Source organism: Mustela putorius, unplaced genomic scaffold (assembly GCF_011764305.1).
Source record: "Mustela putorius furo isolate JIRA1106 unplaced genomic scaffold, ASM1176430v1.1 tig00003845_pilon_pilon_pilon, whole genome shotgun sequence".
NCBI classification, from domain to species: domain Eukaryota; kingdom Metazoa; phylum Chordata; class Mammalia; order Carnivora; family Mustelidae; genus Mustela; species Mustela putorius.
Window position 1 is genome coordinate 14,084,210 of NW_025421998.1, and position 20,232 is coordinate 14,104,441.

Here is a 20,232-nt window from a genome sequence, read left to right on the forward strand (position 1 = left end):
GTAATAGACTTTTCCCAGGTCCCTGGGCCTTCCTCTGCTAGCCAACTCTGAGAATTTAGAAAACATCTTATATTCTGAACAGGTTGAAAGAATTTGTTTGGTTTTAAAAAATTCAGCAAGGTCAGACCTTTCATAATCTCTACCATGATCTGTAAACATTGAATGAACAAAATTTGACAGGATGAAGGGAGAACTGGTTTTGCAGTGGGGTTTGGGGCACTGTGGACTCCCTGTTGCCCCCGTGTGGCCACTCTCCAGAGAGCAGGTGGCCAAAAGTGTTCCCATTTACCAGCTTCTAGGGGGAAGACAGAAGAGGGTTGGTCCCTGAATTCCTTAGCTCCTAAGAACCATCCTCTAATTGGTGAGAAGTTTTCTAAATCGAGTGTCTCTTCACTAGATATTAGGGTCTGGGACGAGTTACATGCATTAACTAGGGATGACTTTGTGTATGTCAGTGTTAATGCCTAAGGCGTTTTTAAAAAATACAATGGGAGAGGATATAGTCACGAAAGCACTGAGCACATGCCCTGTCCCCAGAAATAAGTCATCACACATAATGATGGTTTCATCTTAGCTGAGGACTGGGAGCTGGTCCTACAGGTCCTCAGCAGGTAGCATCTGTAGCCAGTTGGCCATCTTCCCCCAACACCCACACCCAGCTCAGCCCATCCTCTACTCTGCTCCAGGGCAGCAAACAGACAGACCCGGTGCAGGAGGGGCTCCCTCCTGTCAGGCATGGCTCGCTTCCAACAGGTAGAGAAGTGGGCCAGCTAACATGCACATGCCGTGTTCTTTTGGTTCCGTGCTCTCGGCCTCCCCTCTCCATCATCCTGGTCCTGAACCTTTAGCTCCTGTGAGAACTTGGGTTTGCAGATTTCTGTTGACATTTGAAGTGTAGATCTGTGTTGCCTTTGTACCCTGTGCTTCGGTTGGAGATGAAGGCAGGAAGTCATCATACTCTGAAAGCAGGGTATGAAATATCCAGTGTGCTCTGTCCCTAGCACCTCAGGCTTGAAAGCGATGGCCAGCTATATACTTGATGTTCCACACAGTCAGCTTTAGGGACTCACAGATGCATGTGATGGGAAATCGTACTGAAATGACTCTCGTTACCGAACTTTTGCCTTGTAGAAGACAGTTTAGGGACACCGCACCTCGCCCCCGATGTCATTTCCGTCTGGCCAATGCCCAGTCACACTGACATGTGTAGCCACACAAGGGCACAGCTGCCACACCTTCCCGGAGCACTCCTGGTCCCCCTGCCACCCCGATCTGGCCAACCCGGCACACCCCCAGTCCTCCTCAGTCTCCCCTGTCATGGCACATGTCACACAAGGCTGTCAGTTGTGTCTCGGTCTGTCCTTCCTGCTTGGAGTAGGTCTCTCTCCTAGATTGCTGGGCTGGATGACGGACCCATGAATAGTTTTGGGATCTTCTGTCCCAGAACAGCAGGCATCCTTCAAAAAACCCTGGGCAGTGGAATTATCTGTCCCTCTGAGTGCCCCCAGCCTCAGTGGAACCTAGTGTCCAGGGCAAAGGACTTGGGAGTCCTCCCAGATGAAGTATGTTCTATGAAGGTGGCTTCCTTCCGAGATCACTGTACAACCACAGGCCTGGCCAGCCATTCCGTGGGACAGAAAGCATGTTACTATATTGTATTCTCTGTGCACACTGTGACTAACAAAGAGAAAACACATGCTCACCCTCACACGTTCACACTTACACTTCCGTTTCTGAGCATCACTACCATGAAATCGACAGTGAAGTCCCGTTGGGCTGCGGATCTGTAGATGTGCCATTCTAGCTGTCAGTAGAGGAGGATGGAGATGGACTTCTGGCTAAAAGGATGGAAGTCCTTGCCTCTGGAGGTGAAGCAATTAGATTTTACCAGAAAGCACTAGGTTCTACTCAAAGAAGGGGCATGATCCTGGGATCTTTGAGACCAGGGATCAGCACAGACTTTTCTGTAAAGCATTTGTGAAGATTTTCTGTTAGGTCTTGCAGTCCATGTGGTGTCTCTGACAATGACTCCTTTCTTGCATTGTGGCTTGATGGCAGCCAAAGACCATCCATAACTCACATTCCTGCCACACTTGATTTAGAGAATATGGGGGGAGTTCCATTTGGCCCATGGGTGGTAGTTTCCCATACCCTGGGTCTGCAACATGATGGATGATGGGGGAGAGGGCTCTTCTTTTCCAGTGGCAGAGTGGGAAGACACTGGAATCTATCCTGCCTGACCATGGCTCCTCCTCTTGAAAGTTAAAAAAAATGATAGTGTGATTGACCGAAAATTAAGTCCTCAGGATCTCCTACCTTTCTTTGTAGACCTCGAGCTTCCCCCAACATGTTTGTCTGAGGTTGAATTCCATGTAGGTACTATTTGGCAGTGTAAGGCCCCATTATCAGGCGGGTATATCTTGCGGCTTATATACCACACAGGCAGTCATCTTGTTCAGGCCAAGACCATGAGCACATTGGGGTTTCTCCTGAGATAGCAGAGAATCAATCCTGTGTGGGCTTCAGGATGAGTCTAATCCAGTCATCAGCAATATTACGGAGCACCTGGCTTCCTGGGCCCTCTGTGACACTGGTACGGGCCTCGCCTGCTGCTTCTGCAGTCCTGATGGAAAAGCCCCTGGCCTGGGTGGCCCACCCCATCCCTCAGTTCTGCAGGCTGAGACCCAAGGTTCCTCCCACCTCATTGGCTGGGACCAGGTCACATGCCCATGAATGAGCCAATCCCTGGAGCCAGGGAGTGGAGCCATGGAGATTGGCAGAGATTGGCAGAGGTTGTTAGGACCTCTGTTGTAATGACTTTTCTAATGGCCGTGGCGGCAAGATCTTCTGGAGCTCATCTGTTAATAAAACAAATCTTAATTTCTGATAGTAAATTCGTCCAAGGTTCTGGTTTAGCACCCAGAACTTCAGTTCCAGAACCTCAGTGCTACTGTACTTCTCTGCAGAGACAATGGCTGGAAATGAACAAGGTGAATGAAAACTCATTTGGAGTGCACAAAGGGAGGATGTGTGTGTGTGTAGAGTGTTGGGGATAATAGCTCTGGCCAAGCTGTATCTCTGATTCACCTAGGTTCAAGAAGGTGCGGGGAATCCATGGTGTTTCACTGTCCATCATTTTGCAGATGAAGAACGTTCCTGTGCATGGAGTTTGGCAAGACTCTTTCCAAGTCTTCTCTAGCTGGTGCAGAAGTCGGAGAGAGCAGCGCCCTCCATCTGCTAGGATCATTGTGAGAGGCGGAGTGCTCTCAAGAAGGTGTCTGGCTTTTGCAGGGCTCACTGTGAGCCTGCACACAGGACTGACAAGGACAGTTCGCAGTTTTGCTCTGAGGATGGCATCTTGGAAGAATGTGGTGCCCCGTGTGATCCCAGGCAGGGGACAGACCTGGAATCCACTGTAGAGCTACTTTGTGGGATGTGGGTAATCTGCAGCCTCCACTTCATGAGGTCTGTCCTTTATTGAGTTCTGGGTGTGGTTTTTGCGACTTTATCCTAATTGCTGGGATTCCAAGGGGAGGGATTTTTTGGTTTCACGGTAAGAGTTGGTCCAGAAGGAGAGGGCAAGTCCCCTTCTGCTGCAGAGAAGTGAGTCTCTAGCGTGGAGTGTGTATTACAAGCCTAGAGGTCAATGGTGAGGTGGTTACAGCGGTCAGCAGGCTATTGTTATTGATGATTTTTATGGGTGAATTCCACAGGATGAGATGTTAGATCTCATGGTTAGGGATCCTCATTAAGTACCCATCAAGGGTGCTTGTTCTGAGGTTCATATTCAATATCTTTTTATTACTCCTAATAGCCCTTCTTGCACTCGGTATTCCAATGAGCAGTGCATTACAATGTTGCCTGCATTTTACCCATGTGTTGATGAGGATTTGAGAGAGGAAAATGTTGTCAGTGCTTCCACAAATTGTACAGTGGAACAGCCAAATAATAAAATTTTATTTTTGACACAAAGTAGGAAATATCCTGCTGTGATTCCTAGTTTAAAGCAGGGAAGGGGGCCCTCTTTCAGTACAGGTAATGAGGACCATAGTACTTCCTAGGGGACATTATCAGATTCTATGGGAAACTTGGTCTTTGCTATTGTGGAAGAATTAGGAGTCGACCAATTATTCGTCTCCTGTTTCATTTTCTACGAACAGGTCCACAATATTTGGATTCGCACCGCTACCATAGTGAAATTATCCAAACTTTGGGAGCCGCTCACCCTTCTCTGCCAAGGATTTGTTTGAACCAAGACAAAAGCGATTTCTGGGTGACTGGGAGACCCTGGTATGTTTGCTGTCGGTACGGAGTTACTGAGATCTTAAATTCTAAACGAGCTCCTGACACCCAGATGAAGTGCATTTCAGATTTAGAAACTTCAGATAGAAATTTTGGATCCATGATGACAACTGAAGAAAATGTTTCATCCCTAAACCTAACCTTAACCCCTAACTTTAATGCTGAAACCTAACCTGACCTTAAAGCCCAGTCTGGAGCTCTCAAACCCAAACCTAAAATTGAACCCAAAGCTTTGACTCTGAACCTGAGCCCTGGATCCAAGCCCTGAATCACGAACCCATACCCTAAACCAGAACGCTGATGCATGAACCTGAACCCAAATCCCAGCATGAATCCAAACCCCAAATTTGACCTTAGACTTTATCCCAGAAGTCCTGAGTCTTAAACTCTAAATCATAAACCTAAAGCCCTAAACTCTAACTGTTCCCTCGCCCCTCACTCTGAATCCTCACCCTGACCCTAAACCCAAACCCTGATCTAGAACTCTGGCTGAAACCTGACCATGAACCCAGACCCAAACCCTTCACCAGAGTTCATTTATGCACGCACCACGGATGGGTATTTGCAGTTTCTACCTTCGGTTCTTGTGAACATTGTTTGGGTTGGGGGCTGGGATTAAGCTCTTGGATTGGGTCAGGCCCAGGCTTGAGTGCAAATTGAGGTCAGAATGTGGGTCTGGTCAGGGCCAGGGTCATGATTGGTGCCACCGTTTGGGTCAGGGACTGTTGTCATTCCACACTGTTTCCAATTCATTGCTCCTTAGGTATTTTTGGAGAAGTCGGGGCATACTGGGCTCCATGCAGCTGCAGTTTCCAGAATGAAATGGCTTCAGGGGGACCCAGGTGGGAGCAGGTGCTTCCAAGGAAGGGTGAGCCCCCCCAGTCCTGCACTGCCCTACACCGCCTGCAGAGGGCGCCAGACCGCAGCTCCGCCCCGAGCCTGGCCCGCGCAGCAGCAGCTGGGACCGGTGCCCGCCTCCTCAGGACCAGCTGTGGAGGCTCCTGGAGCACATGCGGCTGCTCCCACGCTGACAGGACCAGCTGTGGGGGACGTGGGTCCGCGTCCACGCCGACAGCCGTCCAGCCCCCTCAGGACCGGCCTCTGGAGCAGGAGGTGAGCAGAAGCCGCCGGAGCGGGCACTGCCGAGGGGGCGAGTGGTCTCAGGACCCCCGGGGGAAGGGCGCGCGGTGTAGACCGTGGGCTTCCGCGGTTTTGTGTGCGGCGCTGGCGGCCTCCCGCGGGGCTGAGCGCGGGGCTGTGGGGTCCCCCCTGTCCGGGCTCGGATGTGTCCCGGGTCGAGGCTGTGTCCGTGCGCCGCGGACGCGGCTCCTGCGGCTCCTCAGACGGTCCGCGGTCCGGGCTCGGCCGCCCCCTCGGGGCTCGCGCTCCCCCCGCCCCGCCCGCCTCGGCCCGGCGCGTCCTTCCTGCGTCCGCACCTGCCGCAGGGCCGGCGGGAGTCCCGGCGTCCGGGAGCGAGGGCGGACTGTGTAGACGGCGGCGGGTACCGTGGGTGTTTCCTGAGCCCCGAGCTTCTCCGTCTCCGCGCGTCCCCGCCGTGTCCGTGGTCAGCGGCAGCGGCTGTGAGAGGACCAGCCTGCACCCCCCGGGTCGGGGCTCCCAGTGTCTCGATCTTGCGGACGCGGTGGCGGACGAGGCTGCCCCGAGGTTCTCCCCGCCGGTCGCTCCGGGCCGCGGACACGCCGCGGGTCGCGGACGCTGAGGCGTGAGTATGTCCGCTCGTCGCCTCGCGCTGCGGCCCCGGCTCCGGGCGGCTCCGCGGGCGCGTCTGGGGGCGGCGGGCGGCGCTGGGAGCGCGGACCGACCGCGACCTCACGGAGGAGACGGCGGCCGGGAAGGCCGGTCCCGGGAGGACGACAGGCCGGGCTCGAGGTCGGGGAGGCTCACCGGCGGCGGGACGGCGACTAGCTGCGGGACGTGAACCGCCGCTTCCCGGCGGACCGGGACGGGGGCGTCTCTCTCGCGGCGGCTCCTGACGCGGGTCCGGGGCGGACGGTCGCTCCCGGGACGGACGCCGAGCGCCAGCCGCCCCCTTCCCGCCGCCGCTCTGGCTCCCCCGGCCGCCGTCCCGAGGCCCGACCAGCTTCCTCACGGCTCCGACCGGGCTATTGGGGCGCCGCGGTGACGAGGGACCCCGAGTCCCGCCGCGTCTGACTCGGGCCCCGACTCAGTCCTCCCGCGAGTCTCGGGCCGGCCGCGGCCTCCTGCAAGGGCGAGTGGCCAGTCCACGCGGGGGACCTTGACCCGGCGGGCTCGGCCTCCCTCCCGGAGTCCTACGTCGTTTCTGCTCCTGTGACGTGGTGCCGCGGGGGTGCCGGGAAGCGCCGCGTCCTCTGCGGTGACCTCGGATCTGCGGAACCGGGTCGCCGCCGCACAGACCGCGTCATCCCCACACGGGTCACTTCCGAACCACGTCTGCGCGTCGCAGGGGCTGCTTCGGGGCGTCTGACCCCACACAGGGACACCGTCCCGCGGAACCCCCACGGAACCCCAGGTGAGGAATGGCTGACAGCGCCCGCAGTGGCCCCCAGACCGCAGGCCCACGTCAGCGGCCACCGCCTGCCGCCCTGTCCGCTACGTATTCCTGCTCTCGGCCAGTTTCTCCTTCTGGAGCTACGTCCAGCACGTTCCGTACTTGGGATCCGGACGGACTTGCGGGGCGCGGAGGACGCCGTCCGAGCGTGGTTTCCATATGGCTCAGTCCCCGGGCTGTCTTCAGTGTCCGTCCGCGCTGTGACACGCGTCCGTCCCTCACTCGCTTTCCACGGTGATAAACAGAAGAACATCGGCCCCTTAAGTCCCTTCAGGTGCGCAGTTCTCGGCCTTCGCTGAGTGCCCCGTTTGCACCTCGTTCTCCAGAACGTGCCCGGTCCCGCGAGGGGGTCGGCGCGCACGAAACACCCGCTCCCCGCTGTCCTGTCCCCTCAGCCGCAGCCCCGTCCAGCTTTGTGTCCTGGACGCGCCCTCCGAGTGGGATCATCCAGCATCTGTCCTCCGCGACGGGCTAATTTCACTCAGCCCAAAGACTTCCGGTTCTGCCGCGCTGTGGCCCGCGTCAGAACCAGCTTTGCTCTTAGGGCTGAATCGGGTTCCGCGGTGCAGGCGCTGCAGTTCCTTTGTCCGCGGTCTGTCCGTGGTCACTGGGGTGGCTTCCCCCCTTCGGCTGCTGTGGGAAATGCTGCTCTGAACAAGGCAGTTCTACTTTCTGTTTGGGGGCATATAGGCTGCAGTGGAAGTCTGTGTTTAATATTTTAAGGAACCACCATAGTTTTTCCCACAAATGAGGCATTTTACTTCATCCCTTCATAGTGCAGAACAAGATGGCCGTTTATGGATCTACCTCCTTCTGTTTGTCCTTTTCCCCATGGATGGACATTTGCATCGTTTCTGGGTTTTACCGCTTGTGAACACAGCTGCTTGAATATTCCTGCACATTTTTGTTTGTTTGAACCCGTGTTTTCGTATTGGGGGGGGGGATACATCTAGGAGTGCAGTTGTTGAACCATATGGTAGTTCTGCTTTGATCTCTTTGAGTAAATGACAAACTGTTTTATACCCGGACTGCACCATTTTTCACAAGCGAGGTATAAGGGTTTCCGTTTCTCAACATCCTTTTATTATTTTTAGTTTTCTTGATCATAGTGATTCTGTGTAAAAGGACATCTAACTGGTTTGAATCCTCATTTCCGTAAAGACTAATGATGTTTAACATCTATTCATGTGCTTTTCACCATTTCTATGATTTCTCTGGAAAAGGGTCTACCCAAGTCCTTCGTCCATTTTATTTTTATTTTTTAAAAGATTTTATTTATTTGACAGAGATCACAAGTAGGCAGAGAGGCAGGCAGAGAGAGAGAGAGAGAAGCAGGCTCCCCACTGAGCAGAGAGCCCGACACAAGGCTCGATCCCAGGACCCCAGGATCATGACCCAAGCCAAAGGCAGAGGCTTAACCCACTGAGCCACCCAGGAGCCCCTTGAGTTAATGTGTATATGTGGTGTGAGGTAAGGGTCCAGTTCCATTCCTCCATACATGGATAGCCAATTTTCTAGCACCCTTCGTTGAAAAGACCATTCTGTCTCCCCAGTGTAATGTTGTCCCTCCTTGTCAAAATTCAGAGGACCATAAATGAAGGGCTGTATTTCTGGGCTTGCAGTTAAATCCCACTGAACTGTATGCATACTTGAAAAAAATTATTTTATTTATTTAAAAATTTTTGTAAATTTAGTTTCAGGGTGTATACATACCTTTACAACTATATCATAATGTTTTATTTACTGTTGCTTTGTATTAAGATTGAATTTTGGAAGTATGACCTTTCCCCTTTGATTTTCTTTTCCAGAATGGTTTTGGTTATCTTGTGGACCCTTAAAATTCCATTTAACTATTACAATTAGCTTGTGCATTTCTTCCCAAAAGTGAAATTTCTTGGGAGCGCATTCAGTATCCACATTGCATTGTGTACTGTTGCCGTCTTATCAATAGTACATCAGGACACTGGGGGTGTCCTCAGATTGATTTAGGTTTCCCTTGCTTGCTTTCAGCAATGTTTTGTAACTTTTGGTGTACAAGATGTACACCTTGATGACATCTGTTCTTAAGTTTTGGTCAGTGTTGATCCCTAAAACAAAATTGTTTAGTTCATTTTGGACAGTTCACTGCTAGTGTATACAAACAAGAGAGATTTCTGTGTATTGATATTTAGTCCTGTAACTTTGCAGAATTAGGGAACTGGCTGTGATCGTTTTTTGTTGATTCTTAAGGAAGCTCTGTGTATAAGATGCTGCCGTCTCTGGTCTCTGAATAGACCTAGTTCTACTATTTCCTTTCACATGTGGATTCCCTATTTCCTGCTTTACTGTTCTGGGCAGAGCTTTCAGTACAATACTGAGCAAGGAGAGGAAGCGAGCATGATGAACTCGTTAGTGATTTCAGAAATGTCAGTCCTCAAAACTGAGCGTGATGTTTGATTAGGGTTAGGGTTAGGTTTAGGGTTAATGCTTAGGGTTAGGGTCTCCCTGTCCTCCGCTTCTTCTCCCGTAACCAGAATGATCTTTTCAGAACATAACCTTTGATCCTCTCTGTGATCTGCTCCCCAGCTGCCTGTCCTCTCCAGCCTCACCTCTCCCACCATATTCACCCCTCCCCCATGGGCCTCCCAGGTGTGTGTGATCCCACATGTGCCTTGGGCCTGACTCTGAGCCTTGACCTTCTCTTTGCCCTCTGCCAGGAGCACTCTCCTCTTCCCCTGCTTCATGTCTGGCTTGTTCCCCCATTGGCTGGACCTGGATTTGCCCCCCCCCCCACCCGTCACCTAACTTTTCTCTGCTGGGTGTGTGTGGCCTTGTCCCTTATTTAAATGTAGTGCCCCACTTTCCCTGTGGGAGTGATTTACTAAGATGCCAAGTATGGGGCAGGCACAGGGAAGTAGCCTTAATGCATATGTGAAAAAATCAGTCTCAGGGTGCCTGGGTGGCTCAGTCATTGAGCATCTGCCATCGGCTCAGGCCATGATCCTCCTGTTCTGGTATTGAACCCCACCATGTCAGGCTCCCTGCTCAGTGGGGAGCATGCTTCTTCCTCTCCCACTCCCCCAGCTTGTGTTCCCTCTCTAGCTCTCTCTCTCTCTCCATCAAATAAATAAATAAAACCTTTAAAAAATCAGTCTCAGAGGGGGCTCACCACCTTGCTGAAAATGGGGGACCTGCTGTCCCCACAGGCAGTCCCCTCAGAGAGACAAGACTTCCAACTTCTTGGGGCTGGGGAGATGTACACCTGGACCTGGAAGCTTCCACCCTCGGATTCATGGCTGCGGCCAAAGCAAGCCCCCTCTTCTTCCAGCGGTGCTCCTTCCCCTTCCCTGCCCATGTGCTGGACCTGGTTTCTGATCTGGGGGAGTTTGAGGGTGGCCCTAGGAATAGCAGTGGTTGACTGATGGACCGTGTCAGCAAGAGGCCCTGTAGCCTTCATGGGAGGGCCCTATGGGGGTGGAGACAGCTCTGCGACAGCCCACTCCAAGCCAAGTGGGGCAGGAGGCCAGCCGTGCTGATGCTAGCCAGTTTGTAGGCCACAGAAAGGAGGGCTGTGCCCAAAGGTGCTCCTCTCCTGGCAGGGGCTTGGCCAGGGGAGGGCACCTGCAGGGTTTGCCTGGGAACTTGGCATAGGGAGAGTGTTCCTGGCTCCAGCATGCTGACTGTGGGGTTGGTTTCCTGACTCTGAAGCCTCAGGCTACCCTTTGTATGATGGGGTGCCGATGGCCCCCATCTCTGGGAGCAGAAGGTAGGGAGGCCCCATGAGCAGACTTGCTCGGGACAGGCTGGGAGAGTGGCTATTGCTTAAAGCAGCACAGGACCTGCCCCTGTGAAGAAGGTGCACACGTCCATGGGCCCCAGCTCTGGGGTCCTGCCGCCAGCCTCTGACAGTGACCTCTAGCCTTGTCCCTTGTCCCTGAGGGTAGGTGGTCTTCTTGGACCTGTTCCTGCAGAGGGCACAGAAGCCCATCATGGTGGGACACAGGGTCACCTGCTAGGTCTTCACGGACCAGTGGGCTGCCAGGCCCATGTGCCCTCACCCCCTGGGAGGGCTGGAGGGTGGTGGTCCTCGAGGTCCCCGGTGTGCCGCACTACAGGATGTCCGTGCAGTGCATGGTGATGGTCAGCTGCCTCTGTAAGCAGCGCTTCCTCGGTGTGGTGGACGACCTGGTGTGTGCGGATGTGGACATGAAGTTCTGGGACCGTGTGGGTGTGGAGATCCTGTCCCCCTCTTTGGCACCCTGCACCCCGGTTTCCATCGGGTGTCCCGTGAAGACTTCAGCTACCAGTGTTGGCTACTGTCCCAGGCCCATACCCCCAGGGACCAGGACAACATTTACTACATGGGGCCCTTTTGGGGGGGGGGTTGGTGGTGGAGGTTTACCAACTGACCTTGGCCTGTCACCAGGCGATGGGGGTCGACCTGGCCGAGGGGATTGAGGTTGTGTGGTGTGACGAGAGCCATTGAACAGGTACCTGCTGGGCCATAAGCCCAGCTATCCCCGGAGGACCTGTGGGACCCACAGCAGCCAGGCTGCCCTCCACGCACCCCACCCCACCATGAAGAAGCTGCGATTCAGGCCATGCCCAAGAATCAGCTGGACATCTGGGACTCATGAGGGGCTGTCCTGTCTCCTTCGTAGGGTGCTGTCTTGAGCAGAGCTGTCAGAGCAGGTTCCTACTCCTGTCCCCTTGAGGGAGACTGTGGAGCCCAGCCCTGCGCACACGGACATGTCCAGGGCACCAGCTGCACCCGCACACAGGAGGCCCGCCTGGGGACACAAGGTCTTCTCTTTGTGGCCACTATGATCTGATAACTTCTGGGTCATTTGCAGCTGTGAACGGCTCAAGTTTATGGCAGATGTTTTTCTGTGTCAAGACTGAGCAACCATCTTTAAAAAGAACAATCGAGGGAAAAGGTTTCCTCCCTGGTTCTAGACAGACACTGCCTGGTGGTTGGGAGTGGTCTTGCAGCAGCCCTGAGCCAGGATGGCCTCTGGCCGGGTCTTCCCTCCCAGTCCCTGCACCTTGCCATGGCCATGGGGCTTGGGGGTGAGGGCTGTGCAGAGCTACCTGTCAGATCCCCAGTCCCTTGACCACCGTGGCCAGTAGCTCAGCCTCCAGGAGCACGGAGCCCTCTGGGTTATGTATGGTTTCTGCCTTGGTTTTATTTTTTTTTTTAATTTAATTTAATTTTTAAAGTTTAAATTCTTTGCCAATATGTAGTACATCAGTAGATTTTAATGTGTTCAGTGATTCATTAGTTGCCTATAACACCCAGCGCTCATCACAGCACGTGCCCTCCCTAATACCTGCCAGCCAGCTACCCCATCCCCCAACCCCCTCCCTTCTGTGACCCTCAGTTTGGTTCCCAGAGTCCAGAGTCTCTCATGGTTTGTCTCCCTCTCTGATTTCTTCTCATTCAGTTTTCCCTCCCTTTCCCTATGGTCCTCCACACTATTCTTTATGTTCCATGTATGAGTGAAACCATATGATAATTGTCTTTCTCCGCTTGACTTACTTCATTCAGCCTAATCTCCTCTAGTTCCATCCGTGTCGATGCAAATGGTGGGGATTCATCCCTTCTGATGGCTGAGGAATGTTCCACTGTATATATGGACCATATTTTCTTTATCCATTCGTTTGTTGAAGGACATCTAAGCTCTTTCCACAGTGTGGCTATTGTGGACATTGCTGCTATGAATATTGGGGTGCAGGTGGCCCTTCTTTTCACTACATCTGTATCACTGGATAATTATCCAGGCGTGCAATTGCTGGGCCATAGGGTAGCTCTATTTTCAATTCATTGAGGAAGATCCACACTGTTTTCCAGAGTGGCTGCTCCAGCTTGCATTCCTGCCAACAACGTAGGAAGGTTCTCTTTTCTCCACAACCTTGCCAACACTTGTTGTTTCCTGTCTTGTTAATTTTAGACATTCTGATGAAGTTCTAGAATCTAGGAGAGGTTCGGTGGGGTGAGGTCCAGAGCCGATGACCAAGAAATAATTCTTGAGACATCTTTGGTGCAAAATGGTGGTTTATTAAAGCACGGGGACAGGACACATGGGCAGAAAGAGCTGCTGCTCTGGGGATGTGATGAGTGGCTGGTTATATACACAGGAGTTGGGTAGGTGAGGATAAAGGGGTATTCAGAAGGGCTATTGGGGTAAAGAAGACTGTCAGGATATTGAAGGCCTGGTTACTATCAAGCCAAGGCCACTTTCCCTCTAATGAGACACTAACATAAAGACAGTTGGGAGTCTCCTGCTGGAATGTCACATTCCTGCTATCAAGCATCCTTGTTAGTGAGATTTAGGTTTAGAAGAAATTTAATTTGATTTACTTTTCCTTCTACCTCAGCCTCCCTCAGTTTTGTTTATGGAGGGGAGGGTGACATTAGGGCTTGAGGAACTGAGTTATGTGCCTCTGGAAATTGGGCTGTTGATAAGGTAACTTCTTTGTTGTAAATCTCAAGGACATTTGTAAACCAAGGGAGACTCCTGCCTTGCAAGATTGTGATCTCTACAAGTTAACTATTTGTTTTTCTTTTAGGGCAGTCAGGGGTGCCTGAGGAATGTGATGCATATTACCGAGGGGAACTGATGGAGCTTTTGCTTTGTCCTCAGCCAGCCTCCTGCTCCCTCATCAATTCTAACTGGTGTGAGGTGGTACCTCATAGTTTTAACTTGTATTTCCTCATGTTGAGGGCTGATGAGCACGTTTTTATATGTCTGTTGGCCATTTGGATGTCTTCTTTGGAGAAATGTCTGTTCATGTCTTCGCCCTATCTCTTGATTGAATTATTTGTTCTGTGGGTGTTGAGTTTGGTAAGTTCTCTCTAGATTTTGGATATGAGCCCTTTATCTGATATGTCATTTGAAAATATCTTCTCTCCTTTTTGTTGTCTTTTGGTTTTGTTGACTGTTTCATTTGCTGTGTTTAAAGCTTGCTATCTTGATGAAATCCCAATAGTTAATTTTTGCTTTTGTTTCCCTTGCCTTGGAGACGTGTCTAGCAAGAAATTGCTGTGGCTGAGGTCAAAGAGGTTCCTGCCTGAGTTCTTCTCAAGGATTTGGATGGATTCCTGTCTCACCTTGAGGTCTTTCATCCATTTGGATTCTATTTTTGTATACAGGGTAAGGAAATGGTCCAGTTTCATTCTTCTGCATGTGGCTGTCCTGTGTTCCCAGCACCATTTACTGAGGAGACAGTCTTTTTTCCATTGGACATTCTTTCCTGCTTTGTTGAAGATTAGTTGACCATAAAGTTGAGGGTCCATTTCTGGGTTCTCTATTCTGTTCCTTTGATCTATGCATCTGTTTTTGTGCTGATACCATACTGTCTTGATGGTCACAGCTTTGTAATACAGCTTATGGTCACCTGCCTTGGTTTTAAATGGCTATTTCTGTGCTGGTGCTTGTGAAATGTGGACACTCACTCAGTCTGGATGCATGTCCCATTGAGATTCCTCAGCGCCCACCGGTGGGTCTGCACTTGTGCCCTCAATCTGCCTGCATGGAGTCTTACCGAGCATTCACTGAGTGCCAGCTGTGAGCTCCAACAAGGCACAGAGTATGAGTGAGAACTAAGATACAGGATCCCTGCCCTCCTGGGACTTGCGATGGCCCTGTCCTCCTGACTCACGCCATCCTCCTGCCTCACCCTGTCCTCCTGCCTCACTTCTTTCCTATTGTGCTATGACTGATGTACAACTGATATCGTTAAGCACATTTCAGGGTCCAATTCAGTGGCGATAAATACACTCACTGTTCTGCACCTGCCACCTCCGTCCATCACCACCACTTCTTCATCATCCCAAGCTGAACCTCTGCCCAGGAGACCCGAATCCCCATTCCCCTCCCCAGCCCCGGCCCCCAGCAGCTCCTTCCACCTCTATGAGCTGGAGCGCTCTCTGTCCCTCACTAGTGGCCTCCTCCAGTATCAGTCGTTTAGGGACTAGCTTATTTCACAGAGCACAGTGGGCCCAAGTTCTGTCCACATGAGCCTGGAACTGACACACTTTCCCCCCAAAGAATTGGCTCAGCTCTTTCCTGTCTAAGCCGAGCCTCCTCAGTCCTCTCTGCTCCCCTCATTTTTCTCCTCAGCCTGAAGATGATCCCAACCAATCTGCAGCTTAGAAGACCAGTTCAGCCCAGATGCAGGAACATACCCTGGGGGGCTCGGCCTTACCTACCCCATCTGTCCTGTCCACACCAGGTGCCTGCACCCCCCCCCACCAGCTGGCCACCTGCTCTTCTCACAGATGTCCCCACCTCAGGAGAGGGACACTAGTCCAGACCCTTGGATTCCTCTGTGACTTGTTGCTTTCCACCAACTCTCCCAGTAGTGAGGTGGCTACTGGAGGACATTCAGGGTCCAAACCATTTAAAGGCATATGAGAGTCTCTGCTGCCTAAGGCTATGGATAAGAGTTGGGGCAAAGAGAAACCAAGCAGAATCACTGGAAGAAAGGCTGAGTGATGAGGAGCTTTAGGGAGGAAGGGCCTGGAAGCTCTGACTTATTCCCGAGCCCCTGGGACACTGCATGCGTGGGCTGGGTGTCTGCTCAGGACCGACCTGAGAAGGCCCTAGGCTCTGCCCTCTGGCGATTGTCAGACTTGGCAAGTAGAAAGCGAAGGCCAAGGCAGGGTGCTAGGAGGCCTGGCTGGTGCTGAAGGTGCATCCCGACACCCACGCACCCAGAGCCCTCCTCCCCATCTGCAAGGACCAGAAGGTTTTTTTTTTTTTCTTTCCCAGAAGGAGGGAAGTTTCCAGATGTTTAAGGAAATCTCACCCAGTCAACAGCTGACCACTACATTCACAGACCAGACACTTCCGTGGCCACACATGACGAGGGATACAGATTCGACAAAATCAGTTGAGAACTGTCACTAAGCCACAGCAGAACTGCAGCGAGAGCAGCAGGGGTGGTGAACCCTGGGGAGGGGCAGGACTGGGATTTGATTTGCTACATTGCACTGTCCACAGTGTCCCAGATCCAAAGGCAGAGAGACGAGTGGTGGTGACACGAGAAAGGAATGTATTTTAGTGCAGTGGACACCAGAAGGTAGAGGACTGGCATGGTCTCAAGGTGCTGAAAACACTCCTGGGCTTTTATAAGACAAAAATCTAGGACAAAGGTCGGTGGGCAGGTGTAGGAGGTCAGTAATGTTGCGGTCAATCATTGTCTTCGGATCTTGCTGGTGTCTTGCTGGTGTTAGGCAGTGGCTATTATTTGAGGGGTCGTTTTGGTGCCTGCCAGGTCTTTGACTTGAGTTAACAGATGAGCTGGAAGGAGGGACATCATCAGTTTGGAAGTACAGATGAAGGTCAGAGTGCAGGTGGGTAAAGGCCTTTTTCCCTCCGAGAGTAGGGGAGCTCTGAGCCTCTGCTACACACCTTGCCCTGCTCATCGCTTCCAGCTGCCTGGTCCTGAGTTGCGTCCTCTGAATGAACAGATCGTCTAGTAAGTAACGTGTTTCCCTGAGTTCCGTGAGCCGCTCAAGCAGACTATTTGAACCTGAGGAGGAGGCTGTGGGGCCCTCCAGTCTGTAAACATAACTCGGAAACACGGGTGACCCCTCTGCCCAGCCCCTGGCTGACCACGAAGTTAACAGCTGACCAGAAGTTAACAGGGGGTTCAGTGGCCACACACAGCACAGAACACAGACTAGACAAAGTTAGCTCAGAAAAGCCACTAAGCCAACAGCAGCAGCCACAATAATGAAGCCTGGGATGGGGAAGTTCTGATATTCGGGAAGCTTCCATTATAATATTCATCATCACACCCTGGACTTGTCAGTGGGGCCATGTCCCCTGGCTGGGGGTCAGGGAGCTTCCTACATGTTCCACCTGACTCTCCGGGGCTCCCCCAGCCACCCGCAGCCCTGTGCTGTTTCCCAGCAGGGGGTGGCTTTGACCAAGGTCAGGAAGACGGGATGGGTTTTCCTGACTCCCCCTGCCACCACCCCCGGCCCACGGCTATAAGAGAGGAAAGTTTTCTTTGACTCCTCTTAAGGTCTCTGCTGGGTCTGGAAACTGACAAAGACAGATGAACAGGAGAAAAGCTGGCAGAGTGTATTAACTTTTCTGGTGGGAGCCTCCCAGGAACATGGATACCAGCAGAGGCGATTGGAGCAGACAGTTCTATGTTTTAGGCAAAGAAACAATCAATGCATGAAGAATTGAGACACAGGAGTTTGAGCTAGGGCTGGTAAATGGTAAAAAAGTAACTAGGAAGATAAAGGTTAGTTTAACCAGGTTTGTTCCTACAGCCTTTGTGGCCCTAAATTCCTTGACTTAGGTGATCAGCACGTCCTCCCTGCAGTCTGGGGAGAGAAATTCCCCAGGGGAGTAGTATTCCGTCCGACCTGCTTCAGGGAAGGAGGGCTGACTGCTGAGCATCAGAGGGACCTTCCTGCTTCTGCTCTATGCACAGTTCTCTCAGTTTTTGTATTTAATTTGCCACAGTGCCATATTTGGGCAGTGTGTCCTGACGCTCACTGGCCTGGTGCTGTACTCCGTCTCCTCCTAGTATCCAGGACATTGGGTGCGCTGCTGTGGAGACGGCCCAGCCCTGGGGCAGCCCTTTGTCCAGGCAGCCCTTTGTCCCTCCCCCGGAGGCAGGGTTGCCTACGACTTCCCACATGGGTGCCCTGTTGCTAAGGGTGGCCGCCCCTCCTTCAGGACATTGGGTGAGAGTGTGGGGATCTTCCTTTGAGAAACTGACTTCATTTCCCACAAATGTCTACCCAGTAGTGGGATCATACAGGAGTTCTATTTTTAGTATTTGGGTAAAACTCTATATTTTTCCCAGCATGACGGTTGTGCCAACCAAGGTCAATTCTGGATGGTTTTACCTATAAACCAGAGATTTTTCAAGCGCCTCTCCAGCAGAGAACATGAGGAACACATTTTCAAGGCCCCACATAGTACGCTAACCATAGGAACAAACCGGTGACTCAGAAACTATTGAAATGGAGAACTTCTTCTTCTTCTTCCGTTTCTGGCTAGTGTGCTAGTCTGTGCCTCGATCCCACCTCAGGGAGCTGAAGGTGACCTCCCAGGTCGGCTGCCACTGAGATGGCTACTCTTCCCAGAAATTCTGTGGGGTGTGGCTGGGTTTCCCCACCTGTGCACAGATCGAGTTGATGACCTCTGACAGTGGAGCTGCGGGTCCTCCAGGCATGGTCCCTTCCCCATCCCGTGGTGGAGCCATCACAGGTTTTAGGGGGATGGGAGCTGCCCCCAGGCAAAACCACCTGAGATTCCCACTGTCCGTACCTGACCTTCAGATGCTCCTCAGTTTCTCCTGAGCCTCTGATGTCTTCCTGGGACCTGGACCTGGCTGTTTCCAGATAGCTCGTCCAGCAGCACCCTCACTTTCTGGGAGGGGATTAGCTGGAATCTGCAGTGTGTCTTGCTGGCCCACCTGGATCGCTGTTTGAAGGCACATCGTCTGGGCTGTCCGAGGACCAGAGACCATGGGTCTGTGGCCTGGAGGGCTTCTGAGCAGAGCTGATGGGATGAGAGGGTTACAAGGCACAGAGGCAGGTTTTCAGAAAGCTGTCTGGGGTCCCCAGCATTCTACCATTTTTGAATCAAAGCCCTGACATCTTTAAAATGCCAGCAATGTTAGAGCATGGGCCAGAAAAATCACATCTCTGTGCGCCCACCACCACCTCAACAACTGGCCATTTCTTGCGCATGAGCTGAGTACAAAGGATTGGCAGTTGGAGTTTGAGGGAAGGTCCCAGGCCAGACTTTGTGTTTGGGGGCACAGGCCATCCAGAGAAGCTTGTACTGAGCCTCAGGAGAAGGCCTGTGTGGAGACCCCAGCTGCAGACACTGCTGTCCACTGATGCCCCCCAACCCTAGTCCACCCCAGTGCACCTGCTGCTGGGGGAGGGCCTGCCCCCTCTTCTCTGCCTGAGGGCTCTCCTCTACACCAGCCGTGCCCCTCCCTGCCAGTCACAGCCAGCCTGCAGCCTGGGAGGGTGGATACCCCAGCGACCTCCAGCCCTGGAGGACAGATCTAGTAGGTGGGATGTGGTCTCCCAGCAGGCCTGAGCACCAGACTTCCACGATGCTCACTCTCCTCCTGGGGGTTCATTGTGCCACGTCCTTCCTCAGGCTCCCTGGGCCCAACTCCTTCTCTGCTCAGGGACCACTCTTGGCCCAGGATCCACACACACACTGGGACTGGGAGCAGGTCGTCTGGAGCTTCTGCACTTGCGCTTCCATGCCAATGACATGGGTGCAGGCAGGCCTCACAGACTCGTCAGAGGAGACCCAGTGCAGGGAGATGCAGGCCGCTGCAAGGGAGATGCCAGGTGACCCCAGAGGGAGCGCACAGGCCTTGCACAAAACATAGGGCTCATGGAGCCCAGTGTGGGATGTGGGCACCGGGCCAGGGGCATGGGAATCCTGACGAGGGTGGCCCTGGTGGGGGAAGGGGAGACTACAGAAGCATCACAGTAAAGGCAGGAGACAAGGAGGACGACAGGACAGAGCTTCCCCAGGAGGTCGATGGAAGAGTTAGAGGATCACAGAGACCCTTGGGAAAATTCGGAGGCCCTGGAGATGTTGGCTGAAATGCTGTCATTTGGACAGAAAAGTTGTCACAAGCCCCCAGTTGACACATTGCATGAAGTCTAGGATATATTTAGTTTTCATCACTTTTAAGAACTAGATTTTTCTAGAGGAAGTGCTAAGCATGGGTCCCTCCATTCTTTTCTTTGTGCAACCGGCCTCTGTTTTTGGGAGCAGATTCCTGGTGCTCATCACCACTGCTAGCCCCCCTCCCATCACCTCCCACAATGGACATGACCACGTGGCTTGCGGGGTTACTCACTGATGAAGCCCCAATGCTCAGTACAGAGCAGGGACCCCAGACCTTCTGCTGAATGAAGGAAGGCATGAGGGAGGGAGGGAGTGGAGGGAGAGAGGGAAAAGAGGGGAGGAAGGGAGGGGAAGAGGGAGGGATTGGTGTGGGGGAGGGATTGAGGGAGAAAGTGAGGGGAGAGAGGGAGAATGCCAGGGTGGGCATGAGGGAGGATGAGAGGGAGAGAGGAGGAGGAGGAAGGGGAAGGAGGGGTGGGAGGGAGTCAGGGAGGGTGATGGAGTGGGGGAGGGAAGGGAGGGGCAGAGGGGAAGGAGGGGGTATTGAATGAGAGAGTGAATAAATGAGGTAGGGAGGGAGGCAGTGAAAGCACAGAAGTTGGGTCCCTACATCAGGAGACATTATTTAGGGTGCGGTCCGAGGGCATCACAGCCTGGGCCCTGGATGGTGGCTCAGGGCACATCCATCTGTCCTCCCAGTGCTAACATTCCTTCTTCTTGGCCCTGCTGTCCCCTGGATCCTCTCCATCTCCTCAAACAATT

At 52.8% G+C, this 20,232-nt stretch overlaps 1 pseudogene; it reads left to right on the forward strand.

The window, feature by feature from the left end:
* Positions 1-10,124: 10,124 nt before the first annotated feature.
* On the forward strand, positions 10,125-11,469 carry LOC101681463 (annotated as a pseudogene).
* Positions 11,470-20,232: the final 8,763 nt, after the last annotated feature.